This window comes from Dipodomys merriami, unplaced genomic scaffold, assembly GCF_024711535.1.
Source record: "Dipodomys merriami isolate MVZ:Mamm:240054 unplaced genomic scaffold, mDipMer1.0.p SCAF_166, whole genome shotgun sequence".
NCBI classification, from domain to species: Eukaryota; Metazoa; Chordata; class Mammalia; order Rodentia; family Heteromyidae; genus Dipodomys; species Dipodomys merriami.
Genome location: NW_027203004.1, coordinates 2,678,167 through 2,692,500, shown reverse-complemented (window position 1 = coordinate 2,692,500; position 14,334 = coordinate 2,678,167). Strand labels below are relative to the sequence as shown.

Below are 14,334 nucleotides of genomic sequence, written 5' to 3'. Positions count from 1 at the left end.
TCACAGGTTTTCCTCCCCTGGCTGGCTTTGAAACAAAATCCTCAGCTCTTTGCCTACTGAGTAGATAGGATTACAAGCTTGAACTGATACTCTTATTTTTCTATTCTATTCTTCTTTTGCTTTTCTATTTAAGAATCATTTCGTTAAGTGGCAAAAAAATCCTGCTTTTGAACACAGCAGAGAAAATCAATGAAAATAGAAGCTGTATCTGAATAGATCAATAAATGGATATATATTTTAAAAGACGTATCAAAATACAAAATAACAAAACAGAGAAGAAACCAGTTGCCAATAACCAAAACAAATGAGTACTTTATCAGAAATCCTACCGTTATAAAATTTAAAAGTACAGTAATAAACAACTTCAGATGATTTATTCAAAGATGAAACCTATCAAACCTACTTAAGGAAGAACGAAAAAAAATGGAATCTACACAAATTTTCTAAATTTACATTTAAATGCATTTCAATCTATAAAACTCTAGGTACTGATGAATTTATTATTGACTTTTCCTAAAACTTTGAAGAGATCATTTTGATTCTACAAAAATATTTCCTTAGAAAGTGAGGAAATACTATTTGCCCTCTTAAAAGTTTCTCGTAAAAATATCTGGCTGAATTTTGTCTGGAATTATACTCTATGTACTGAGCAGTTAAGGAAAATTGTTTCAGGACATTGAGTCTTCTAATCATTAAGTACTTGATCGTTCATTTACTTAGTCCTTATTTTTTTGTATAACATTTGAAAGGTTTTATAAAATCCATTAAAGATAAACTTCTGAATTGGAAAACCTTTTGGAGGGAATTTACTCAAAGCAGAATGATATATTTTAGGCATCTCAGTATTTAGAGCTGTGAGTATGAACTCCATGAACAGTATAACTTGTCTTTAAGGAAGTTTTTAATACATAGAGCATAACTAAGAAAAATTGTAGGTGATAGAGTAACTAAGGGAGGCCAGGACGTGGCCAACTGCCTCCATAGGAAGACAAAAGCTTGGGATGTACCCTGAGGGACAATGCTCCTGTCCTGTTCTGTCCTGTCGAGCTACTTGTCATGTATTGGGTACCTGCACAGGGAGGGCTGGAACTGCTCTCACAGCACCATGAACGTGGTTAGCTTGCTGCCATCCAAGGCCAGCAGCAGAAATCAGATGAAGTGGAGCAGGGATTGGATGGAGGGCGGCCCGTGCTTGATGGATGTTGCTTCTGTGCATACATGATGAAGACCACAGACCTGGTTTTGTTTTCCAATAGAGAAACTGCAGCACTGCCTGAGCCACAAGTATGTCCACTTGCCATGGAAGCTTTGGGCCGTGGAGTCCTCCACCAGCATGTTGGCGCAGCCCTCACCGTCTGTGGAGTGTAGAAAGTAGTATCAAGATTCCCAGTAGTTCGGCTCTTTCCACAGGGTCAGGGCCCAAAATGGAAGGAGCTAAGGATGGCCCCATTTCCAGGAACCCCAACTGGAACACTTCAGGGCTCTGGAGAAGGGGTCCATCAACTGAACATCCTAGCCAGACACTCCATCCATTTCTGCCATCTACATCTATTTCAGGGACTCCAACACCAGCATGGACAGCTCTGCTGTGTTTTTTTGCTGGCCATGAAGGAAGAACAGCAGTATGCTCCTGAGCACATGAGCTCTTGGGCCTCAGCGGGCTTGCTCTGGGACATGTACCTGAAGAAGATGGTCCAGTACATTTGGTGTGCCCCATACTGGCCGCCTTTCTCCATGCAGCTTAACTTGCATGTGATTGTGGGCTTCATTGTGAGAGCCTTCCTGCTCCACCATCGCTGCTGCCAATGTGGCCCAAGTAGTATAATCTTTAGAAGGACTAGGACAAAGCCTGAGAATATTATTGCAAGAAATTGGGGTACATCAAAAAGAGGGTGGGGAAAGGGTAGACAAATGAAGGGAGGAAGGGGCAGAATGTAGTCAAGCTCATTGGGAGAAAGTGAGGGAACAGAAGATGTTGTATGAAAGGAAATGTTCTCATCTGACTTATGCAAATGAAATCCCTCTACACAACCTCTTTAAAATAACTATAATCAGCAGGGCACAGGCCACTCAGGCCTGTAATCTTAACTACACAGGAAGCTGAGATCTGAGGGTCTCAGTTCAAAGCCAGCCAGGGCAGGAAACTCCATGTCACCCTTATCTCCAATAAACCACTAAAAAACAGGAAGTGGCGCTCTGGCTCAAGTGGTAGAGTGCTCATCTTGAGTGCAACAGCTGAGGGATAATGCCCAATCCCAGAGTTCAAACCCCATGCCTGACAATAAATAAATAAATAAATAAATAAATAAATAAATAAATAAATAAATAAATAAATAAATAAATAAATAAAACTAAATTTGCTAAAAAGGAATTCATTGCCTATACTGCAAAACTAAGAAATAAAAGGGAATGGTGGGTCAGAGGGGGGTGTGATTATTGTAGGTGTGGCACAAATCAATATGCACTGTATTCATAAACTGCTTTTGTTATATGGCAACTCCTTTGTACAACTACTGAAAGATAATTGACAAATAAAAATAATAATTGAATAGATGTAAAATAAGATACAGGAGAAAGAAATGGTTGATAGATACTTCTGATATGGAACAGGGCTTCCTATTACATTGGGACCCTATAGAAGAACTCTACTGTTTTTGTAATATTTCAGAATAAGATGAGATTCATAAAGCATAGTTCATTATGATTTTTCAAAAATAATTTAAGTAGTTGTTAATAACCCAACAATACTAAATTCCTATATTATCTACATGAACAAATGTAATTTATTATCATGGTTTGAAAGAAAAATCTAGGGAAACACTTTTATTTTTGGTAAGACATGAAGCTTGACCTCTGGGCCTGGGCACTACCCCTCAGCTCTTCAGCTCAAGGCAAGCACCTTACCACTTGAGCCACATAGCCATTTCTGGTTTTCTGGTGGTTAATTAGAAATAAGAGTCTCATGCACTTGCCTGCCCAGGCTGGCTTTGAAGCGCAATCTTCTGATCTCAGCACCTTGACTAGCTAGGATTACAGGTGAGGGACACCGATGCCTGGATAAAATTCTTAATTCCAATTAATAAGCAGAAACCCAGAACTTGAGGCTTTGCTTAAAAGGGGGAGTGCAGGTAGAAAGTGTAAAGCAAATACTAGCAGAGAGGCAAGCAGAGAAAGAGAGAGAAAGAGAGGGAAGGAGAGAAAAAGCGAGAGTAAGAGAGAGGGAGGGAGAGAGAGAGAAAAATGTAAAAACAAGAAGCAACCATGGGAGGAGACAGGCAAAAGAGTGTAATGAAAGTGAATATTATGAAAATAAGTAGTATGAAAATAGGAAAATATAATGGAGTCCATTATTTTGTACAATAATAAGACAATATATCTAAAAGAAATTATTTAGACAGTGATGAGGACATATTAGCTGGTGGGGAAGATATTATTTACATTCACTTAGGCCCCAAACACAATCTCTGAAGATGCTCCTGTTCTATCCGGGCCAATGAAGTGGCCACTGCCAGTTTTTGCAGCAAAAAAAGAAAAATGTCATTCTGAGAACCAATGAGAGATAATGGCCAGACACAAGTGCCAGGCCCTGGGTTTTGTTCTCAGATTTGAAAAAAAAAACTATTTAATCTTATTTAGTTTATGACTTACTTCACAGAAGAAATAAATGTATTCACTCATTCATGGATGCACATATTGATACATTTTCGGGCTCATTTGAGAAAATTTACTATGAAAAAGCATAACAGAAGTCACATACTGATGGTTCATGCTTGTAATCCAAGCCACTCAGGAGGCTGAGATTTGAGGATCATGGTTTGCAGCCAGTTGGTGCAAAACCGTCTATAAGTCTCTTATCCCAACCAGTAAAAGACCAACCAGCAAAAAAACTATAGCAGTGTCTCAAGCAGTAGAATGTTAGCCAAGAGCTATAAAGCTACAGGGCAGCACCCAGTTACTGAGTTCATGTCCCAGCAGAACTGGCAGAAAAAAAATGAACTCGAATTCAAAACAGCTTTATTAGGTTCAAAATAGTTCATAATCATTGAGAATAATTTGCTATTTGGGGCCAAACAAAACAATCATTTTTCTACTAATGACACAGAATAAAACACTCCTTAATTAGTTCTAAATCATGTAGGATTTCAGTATGTGGAACTGTACCTTTTCTAATGATAGCAGAAAACTGTATGTATTATATCCCAGGACTGTAAAACATATAAAATTAGATTTGTGCTCCATGGACAAAGTTTCATGATTCATAAAAGAGTATCTTCACAGTACTTAAAGTTTTTATATACTCTACACTGATCCTTTTTCCATACTGTATTATTATTGAGCACAACATAATTGTTAGTAAGCCTTGCCTTTACATTGGAAAATTCCCAATGCTGAACTTTCTAAACTTTCCTTTCTTTTATAAAGCAAATAAAACTATGATGGTATGTGAATATCATCAGTAGAAAAGTAAGTGAATGCCACCTCTACAATGCTCTGGACCTGCTTGATCATCTCACCAAGCTGCAGTTCTGTGTTCTTTCAGGCATCCTTTCAGGCTGATTGATCTTCTCCTTAGTGCCCAGGTTAGGGTGCCCAGTAACTTCCCTCCAGTCTCCAAGGTTAGCTCGTGGTTGGTTCTTCATTGCAGAAAATAGATTTCTGTATTCTACAAAAAAATAAATGTGATTGGGTCAAGCCTCTACTGTCATAAAGATTTTATTGTACATTAGTCCATATTTCCTCAGAGAATTCCTTAAATATTCAATTAATGGGAGGAAGGGGCTTGGAGGGAGGGAGGGAAAAGAAGGCACTATACAAAAGGAAATGTATTCATTATCTGACTCATGTAATTTAATCCCTCTTTACATTCTCTTTATAATACCAATGTAGACATGGCCACATATTCACCTAACAAAACTAATATGTTACACATATTGAGAAGACAGTATACTCCCAAATAAAGTGTACTTAAATCATTTGCAAAGCCACTCCGGCCCCTTTGCCTCTGCCACTCCTAGTCCTTTTGTCCAAGATGGGGTGCCAAAGGCATTGCCTCCTGGGCTCCAAGACCGCTGCTGTGAGGGTCTGTGGGCCACAGGTCAGCATCTCCAACACCAAATTTGCAAAATGGGGCGGGTCAGCGCAGCTTGTTATGGCCCACAATTCTGCTGCAGTGTGAAAAGGAGGAGGGCTGTACATGAGGCCTCTGGTTCCAAGCACCCTGGTAAGGCTAGAGTCCTTGGAAAGCCATACAGCAGCAGGGGGCAGCCACCAGGCTGTGAACCTCCAAGCTGGCAGTGGAGACCAGACAGCAAGGCCTCAGGGACCTGGGCACCTTGGCTCATCGCACCACGCCTTGCCCAGTGCCTCGACCTTGCAGCTACTGCCTGAGGTCTGGTCTTTGGGCCCTGCCCAGCAGCTGGGAGTACCAGATGCTACTCAGCAGCCTGAGCCCCCCGCTGCCAGCTGAGCCCCCAAGGACTGGATTCTCCACCAGGTCAAGTGCCTCAGGGAGACAGTCAGTGGCTGTACACATGCCGACCTCATCTGGATGGCCTGTGTGAATTTCTGGCTGCCTGCAGGATGAGCAACAGGCCTGTCAGAAAATCCCGGACTGCCAGCGGCTGCCCTAAGCCCCTTCGCTCAAGGTGGAGCCCATGCACCTGCGCTTCAGGGACAATGGAGACGATGGCAGGCAAGGAGATGCAGCAGCAGCACCACTGCTACCTCCATGCAGCCGACAGAGCCCCCAGGGCTGCCCGTGACATCAACCCCCTGGGCTGTCTGCTCCTGAACTGAGGCTGCCCATACAAGCAGTGCTCACTTTCCTCTATGTATGCCCTGCCCCTGCCCAATCCCCAGGTGTCACTGCCTCCTCTGCCACCTTTGCCCTGGACACTCAGCTGCCATAAGGGCCCCTCATAGAGTTCATAGTGGTTGAGGGCGCTTTTGCAGGACAGCCCCCAGGAAAGAGTGATAGGAGACTTGAGTCTGTGGAAAAAGGTATTCCGCACATATTTTGATAGAATATGAAATCAGATGAAAACAAAAATTATCAAATTTTAAAAAAGAAATTAACCAGGCATCAATGGCTCACAGCTTTTATCCAAGCTCCTCAGAAGACTGAGAGCTGAGGATCAAGAGTGGAAGCCAGCTTGGGTAGGAAAGTCCCTGAGATTCTTATCTCCAATTATCTACAAACAACAGCAGCAGCAGCAGCAGCAGCAGCAAAACCCCACAAGTAAAGCTGTGGCTCAAAATGATAAAGTGTTAGCCCTGGACATGAAGCTCCAGGACAATGCCCAGGCCCAGAATTCAAGCTTGATGATCCCCCTTCCCCAACAACAACTACAACAACAATAACAAAAATAAAAATTAAAAAAAATATTCCAGTGACATCCTCTAGACCAACTATATGTTAAACATCTTGCATAGTATCCACATGCTCACTAGGAGTGTGCTGTAATATTCTAGGACAGGCTCAACAAACATGTTTTGTAAAGAGTGGGCCATATGGTCTTCAATAATAACTACTCAAATTTGCCTTGCATCATGAGAACATACAAAAGTTGGATGAGGCTATGTTCAAATACAACTTTATTTATAAAACTGGGAGGGTCTCACGTTTGATTACAATATTCGGATTCTTGATTTTAGGTTACAAACACCAGTCCATAGCCAAGATCCAGAATATTCCAGTAGTTTGTTTCATTTATTTATATTAATTACAGAAGATGTAATAATGTAATTTTAAAAAAGAAAGCACTCAATTGCAATACAATATGTTATATTTGATCACCTGAACTGAAAAACTCATCTACTTACAATAGTCAATTGCTAGATTTTTCAGATTTACTAAAAGTAATTTGTAAAGATCTTAAGGTAAACAAAAAAATCTAGGAAACGTTACTCTGACATATTATGAAATATATCCCTAACTCGGTTCTACTTTTCAATAACTTAGAGCAAATTGGGGAATCCATCCAAGAGAGCGAAATTCTGAAGAAAGACTTGTCTTCTACACACTGCACTGCAGCTCCTGGATAAGAAACCAGGGATCACCAAATATCCACACTGCTTTTCACACTGTAATTCCCTCTCAACAGACTACCAGCACATAGAAGAATTTTCACCAGAACCTGAGTGCCTCACTTCTTCTGTGTATTTATATGCACTATTCTAAGGCTTGAAGTCAAAACCTTGGTTCTGTCCCAGAGCTTTTCACTGTAGGCTAGCCCTATACCTCTTCCAGCTTTCTTTGGCAGTGAATTGGAGATGAGAGTCTCACAGACTTTCCTGCCCAGGCTGACTTTGAACTGAGATCCTCAGATCTCAGCTTCCAATTAAAGGTATAATTAAAGGCATGAGCTACCGGTGCCCAATAAACTGCCCTACTTTTCTTGATTGTTTTTATTTTGTTTGAGATCAGGACTTGAATTAAATATTTGACACGTTTTCTCACTAGGTATCACTCTGCCACTTGAGCCATATATCCAGCAATCATTATTTTGAATAGCTGGAAATCATCAAATTTTCTTAATATGGTCTGTACAATTACTGTTGTTCTAAAACTCATCCTAATCAAAAAAGTCTTATTTATGGACCCTAGAGGTCATCTGAACAAATTCTCATAATATTGCTTGTAATTGCTTATCACTTTAGGAACATGATTTCTTAAATTATTGTTTTACATAGCAGAGTTGTCATTAAACAAAGCAGTTTATGAATACAATATGCCTTGATCAATGCCACCACTTTCAACATTCTCATTAATCCCTCCCCTTCACAAACCTTCCCTCACTCTTCTCAATTAATGGTAGGATATTTACTGGAATCCTCTCTACATTTTCCCCTTTTCCTCCTCTTCATTCTCCAACCTTTCCTCCCTTCACCCTACTTTTGACTACCTATGACCCTATGATCCAGCAACTCTACTCCTGGGGATTTACCCAAAAGATTACAAACCAGGATATAATAAAGCTTTCAGCACAACCATGCTTAGTGAATCAGCCCAAATGCCCCTCAAGAGAGAAATTAATCAAGAAAATGATGAATATTGACCATTTGTAACTCTCATATCTCATTTTTTCTGCTGGTATCCCATTGACATTGTATAGTCTCTGTACTGCAGTGAGCAACACGTAGAAACTGAGGTAAAAGATTTTCAGTGTTATCTGTTAGCCATGGATTCCTTGATGTGAGTTCTCTGCTCACTCTCGTTGTCTGTTCATGCCGTTGAGTGCTAATAAAAATCACATGCATTTTTCTTCCTTTTCAATTCTTTCAAAGCCTAAAAAACTTTTTCTCTTTTGAGTAACTAATTTTAAAGAGAATATCACCATCTGCCACCTCTCCGTGGCCTTGAAATTAAATGTTCAAATGGGACAATGGCTTTTTGGTGGGAGAGGGGAATTTTGTATTCAGAGGGTTTTGTATTCAGAAGATCTGTGCTTTCTAGACAGGACTTAGGTAGTACAACAGCTAGCAGTCAACTCCTTTTGACATACTTCTAGACATTTTGTTTATTTGAGGTCTTGAGCTTTTTGCCCAGGGCTGATCCTAGATTGATTGAGACCTGGCTACCTATGCCTGCCACATAAGTAGCTAGGATTACACATGTGAACCATTATGGCCAGCTCATTTTTTTGAGATGGGTGTCTTAGCAGTTTTTTCTCTGGCCTGGTCTCAGACCATGATCCTGTTTTATTTCTGCTTCCCAATCAGGTGGTATTACAGATGTGGGATACTATACTTAATGCACTTGACACCTTCGTAACTAAAATTTCTTCTAAAATTCCAAGCAGGATGTAAGATTTTTCATACTCATTATATGTAACCATGAAGAATACTAAATAAGACATAATAAAGGGGTTATAATTTAGATTATTTTAGTCACAGTGATAAAAATATCTGAACACTTTTTAAAATTTTTTGGAAAGTAGTATCTTGTAGGACCAAATAATGCATCTAACTGTGTTCTCAAGCATCTTTTATTTAATAGGATTCCATCTACTTGGTGCCATTGGTGGTTCATCACTCCCAGGTGTTCTACAACCTCTATTCTCTCATAGAATTTGCTTTCAATATCATCTGTGAAGGTGTTCAGCTAAAGCAACAACTGGCTATCAAAGCCCACTGATTGCTATCCATTCGTTGTAGTGCATCTCCATTCAAAAACTCCTAAAACGCATGCCCAAGGAGCACAAACACCTACATCCTGAATGGAAAACTGTCCCATTGAGTGGATTTCCCCCTAGCAGATGCAATGCTCACAACATTAATCACTGTGAGCAGCATTTTTCTACCTTTTCCATGTCCCATAAAGATGCTGCTTGGAGTGGAGATTCTGGCCATTACACATTTGTGAAAAGGAGGACATATGTCAAACAGACTGAAATGTTTGAGGGTGTACAAAAATAGAGGGATGCTACAAGTCATTGGAACAAATATCAGGACCCCTCTCTGGCCAGGAGTTCCTCTGAGAGTCAGTTGGGAGAGCTTTGCAAGTTTCTAAACTACCCTGAGAGCTCATGGAAACAATATCCTGGGAAACAGAAATGATGTACTCCAGACAGACTCTTTATGCCCTTAAGGAGTGTCACAAATATACAGCGCTTCTCTGTTCCTTGGAGCACTGTCAAGACCCTAGGGAAGCTTGGATAACTCCAACTTCTATACTAATGTGAAAACTGCACAAGGCCAACCTTCTTTTGTTGTGCTTAGTAATTGTACTCTTTTATCCAGGAAAGATCTGGCATTTCCTATGCAGACATCTGAGGGGAGCATAAACAAGTGTTAGGTGTTTTGTTACTAAAGCTTGCATAGATTTTTTTTGGGGGGGTCCGGTCATGGGGCCTGAACTCTGGGCCTGGGCGCTGTCCCTCAGCTGTTCAGCTCAAGGCTAGCACTCTACTACTTGAGCCACAGTGCCACTTCTGGCTTTTATTTTTTGCTTATGTGGTGCTGAGGAATCGAACTCAGGGCCTCATGCATGCAAGGCAAGCGTTCTACCACTGAACCACCTTCCCAGCCCAAGATAAGTTTTTTTTAATGTGTTGATTCTGGGGTTTGAACTCAGGGCCTCAGCATTGAGTTTCTTTTTCCCCAAGGCTACTACTAAAATTGGAGCACAAATCTCTTGAAATTTCCTGCCAAACAAACTCCATAACTAAGATAGGTAGAAATGCAAGCATGAGTCACTTAAGTATTATATCATGTACTCAAGTTAGAATGTGACAGGGAATAACAAAAATATCTATTGATACTATTATCTTTGATGATGAAGCCATTCTCCTTCTCCTTTTCCTCAAAGCCTGAGAGGTCATTTAAAGTAATGACATGGCTCCTTTATCTTCAGCATTTCTAAGGGTAAGTACACTGCCCACAAACAACTAGTTTCATATTCAATTATATACACACAAAATGAAATATCATGGAAAAGCAACACATATCTATTTGCAAAAAGCTAAAATGACTTCTTCCTTGTTCTCTTACTCAAAAGATCATTTGCCATGAAATAGATTGTCCTTGAAAAAATCGTGTTAAGTATGTCAGGGTTAGAGAGACAAAGACATATGTCTTCTCTCTGTGGAAGTTAGATCTAAATTATAAACATTCATGAAAAAACATATTCAGGGTCCTAGGCATACATACAAGCTGAATAAATTCTGGTATACTCATGGAAGATTGAAAGAGTGTAACTCCTTTAAACAACTCAGAGTTTAACAAACTGAATACCAGGAGGCTGAAACATGTGTTCCATATGTGGAGAGTGGGAGGAGGTCAAGGGGTAGAGGATGGTGATTGGAGGGAGAGAAGGTGGGTAACCAAACACAGTCCTAATAGTCAATGTATATGCGTGAATATAAAACCAGGTAACTTGAGAACATAGAGATGGGGTTGGGAGATATGTGGGAGAAGGATGAATGCAATGACATTGATCAAGATGCATTGTATTCAAAAAGTGACATGCTGTCAGTAAAAGTCCTTTGTAAAAGCAATTAAATAAGAAAGTCTTATAAAAAGTAAGTCACACCCCATGTCTACTGGCTCAATTTGCCTCCTCCAAGTGATCTGTGAAAAAAGCTCAGCTGCTTTCAGATAATTACCTCAAGTTTCTTCAGGAGGAATTTCATTTGCACTGCGGAACTCAGAGAGTGCTCAGGCCACATCTCTGTGATTTCACCTTCCAAGTCATTCATCCAGGTCATCATTTCTGTGACTCTCGATGGAAATTTCTCCATCAGAAGCCGCAACAACAGAATGATTTCCCCTTAATTTCTGCAGTTGACAAGTCAGGATATCACAAAAGAATTCTCATTTGATAAAAGGTCTTGCTACCATAATTATGCAGGTTACCCACAAACCCAACACAACATTTAACCTTAAAATACATGACCCGCCCTTCCCACACCCAGTAATGATATAAAACTTTTACATAATGTAGCACAGTACCAGATACTATGAGAAAAATGTAAATCTTATTTTGCCCTTAAGAAAGCTCTCATTTGAGGTCAGTGAAGTAACTAAGACCTAGCTTAAGTGGTGCCACAGAAAAATAGTGTCAATAAAAATTGTTGAATTGGAAAAAAATATTTTAGAATATTTGTGGGCTAACAATCAAATGCTGATTCAAATACCAAGATCTCCCTGTATCAGTTGAAGCACTGGTGGGCTTTGGAGAAAGCATCCCTAACATCAAACCCAGACCTTCCAACTACACAGGCTACAGCAGAAAGGGAGTCAGGGCAGAATCCTAGCCATAGCTTTCCTTTTCTTAGATTCTCTATAGCACATGCTCAGGTTAATTTGGCACCATGAATATGTGTTCTTGCACACTGTGTACTCACCTAAACACAAATCCTCCCACATAATTAGGATCTCATGAGAATTTAGATGGGAGCCCACTTATCTCAAATATGGACATGAGATAATGACCTATGAACTTGGTTAGACACTGACCAGGAAGATGGAGATCTGGAGGTGAAGCTGAAGAATCCCTTGAACAAGACCTCTTTGTAGCAGGTGAAGTGCTATTTGAGGAGGGTGGCACAATCCCCAGATTCAAACCCATAACCAAGTCTATAGAGGCCAGGAAGGGACATGGGACAAACACCAAGCCCTAGCCTTCCTTCTCTTAGTCCCACTGTAACACATTATCAGGTAAATCTGGCAACAGGTAAATGAGAACCTGTGTGCGTGTGTGTGCGTGCGTGCGTACGCACACACGCACACACACACACACACACACACACACACACACACACACAAACTTCACGCATGATTCTGTACACTCTGGAGGATAGAGCACCCCTTACCTCAAAACAGGGGCTTCCTGAGGGTAGCACATCACTACAGTCAGTGTATGAAAAGTTTGGTGAAGGCAGTAGACTCAATGGCTCCAACCCCATCGCCACTCTCAGTTGACACACTGGACGCAAGCAATCCCCAGTTATGCCTGAGAAGAAAGCCCAGGTTGTCAAACAGCCCCCACCTTCCTTCTCAAGTGGACTCCTAAGCATACATTCATTCCTATCTGAAGCTACATGTGTACAACTGCGTAACCCTTCATCGTGCCTCAGCAACCACACCAGGGGAAGGGCCATCTTACCTCAAAATGGGGCCTCAAGGCACTTGGGCACATGTGTTCCAGCAAGATGGAGATCTGAAGAGGTCTTTGGACACTAGTTCCCTCCAGCAGTTGAGAGACCACTTGGGGGTGGGTGGCAGTGTTAATGGCTCCAGTACTACAACCACCAGTGAATGTGTGAGCCCTGCACTACAGGTTTTAGTAAGGTGGACTCTAATCCCCAGCCTTCCTTCTCTGGTGACTGCCACAGCCTATGTCCAGACCAACCTTGTACCACATGCATGTGCATGTGCATGTGTATACTTAAGTGTGCATTTCATGGACATCCTTTCACCCACGCATGTTGAGAGAACAGAGGCTTGGAGAACAGGGTTGAGGGACTGAGGGCAGTGGGAGGAGAGTGGGCAAGGTGGCAGGGGAGCTGGGGAGGCTGTGGAAGGTGGGGGTGGGGAAATAGGAAGGACCGGGTAGAAGGGACAGGTCCACTAAACCCACTTAACTCAAAATAGGGTCTTCCCAGGATGGATCCCACAGGGAACCGGAGCTGAGGGATGAGGGAAGATACTCACCTAAATCTTTGTTTTCCAAGAATGATAAGTGCAGTACTGACATTAGACAAAAAAGCCTAAGCCAGGAGGTGAAGTGGGGAAGACTTACTCTAGGCCTTCCTTCTCTGGCAGCTCTCACAGACCTTGTTCAAGAAATTTGGCACCACTTCCAAGCATGCTATGGGAATGCCTTGTGCATGAGCAGATGTCCACACATGCCCACATGCATGCATCTGTTCCCATGGGAAGATGAGTAGAACTGGGAGAAGGGAGGGGAAGAGGAGCTAGGATGAGGGATGGAGATGAAAGTTGGGATAAGGTGTGGTACCAAAGTGGGAGGTAAGGTTGGGGTCAGAAGTGAGGGTGAGGGTTGGGCTGGAAGGGGACTGAGGAGTGGAGCTAGAAGTAGTAGTAAGTTTGAGGCCCGATGTGGGGTGAGAGGTGGATCTAAGAGTGAGGGTGAGGGATGAAGCCAGAAATGAATGTGAGGAATGGAAGCAGAAGTGTGGATGAGGTGTGGGACCTAAGTTGGATGTGTGAGTGGGACCAGAATTGGTGTTGAGGTTGGGGCTAGAAGTAGGATGAAGGGTGCATCAGAGCATGGTTGTGAGGGGTGAGGTTGGAAGTGTGGGTAGGTTGATAACAGAAGTAGGATGAAGGGTGGATCCGATATGGTGATGGATGAGGTCAGAAATGGGGGGTGAATAGTGGAGTCGTAAGTGGGGTGTGGGTGGATACAATACTGGGAATGAGGGGTGAAGCTGTAAGTGAGGGTTGGGGTTACAGTGGGGGTGAGGAAGTGAGGTGAGTGGTGGATCCAAGAGTGGGGTGAGGGTTGGAGCTGAAAGTAGGGGTAAGGATCTGGCCCAGAAAAGGCGGTGAGGATTTGGTCAGGTAGGGAGACAGGCCCACTTACCTGGAATCAGAGTCATCATGGGATGTGTCCAGCACCTAGGGCCACACAAGAGGAAGGTGGAGATCTGCCTCACTTGAAGCCCTAGAGTCCCTCTAGTACCACATCTCAGAAGCAGGAGGTAGCAACAGCTTCCCCACCTCCAGCCCTACAACTGTCAGCAGATGCCAGGAGACCTAGGAACCTCAAACTACAGTAGCCTCTGTCTATGGTGACTGTATTGCCAATGTGCAGGTCAGTTGGGCATCACGTACATGCATTCAGATGTACATGCACACACATTCCCC

The 14,334-nt window shown here is 42.0% G+C and overlaps 1 pseudogene; it reads right to left on the bottom strand.

Moving 5' to 3' along the window:
- The window catches only part of LOC138828854 (Golgi to ER traffic protein 4 homolog pseudogene), a 29,435-nt pseudogene extending 27,759 nt beyond the window's left edge, over positions 1-1,676 (bottom strand).
- Between the last annotated feature and the right edge of the window lie 12,658 nt (positions 1,677-14,334).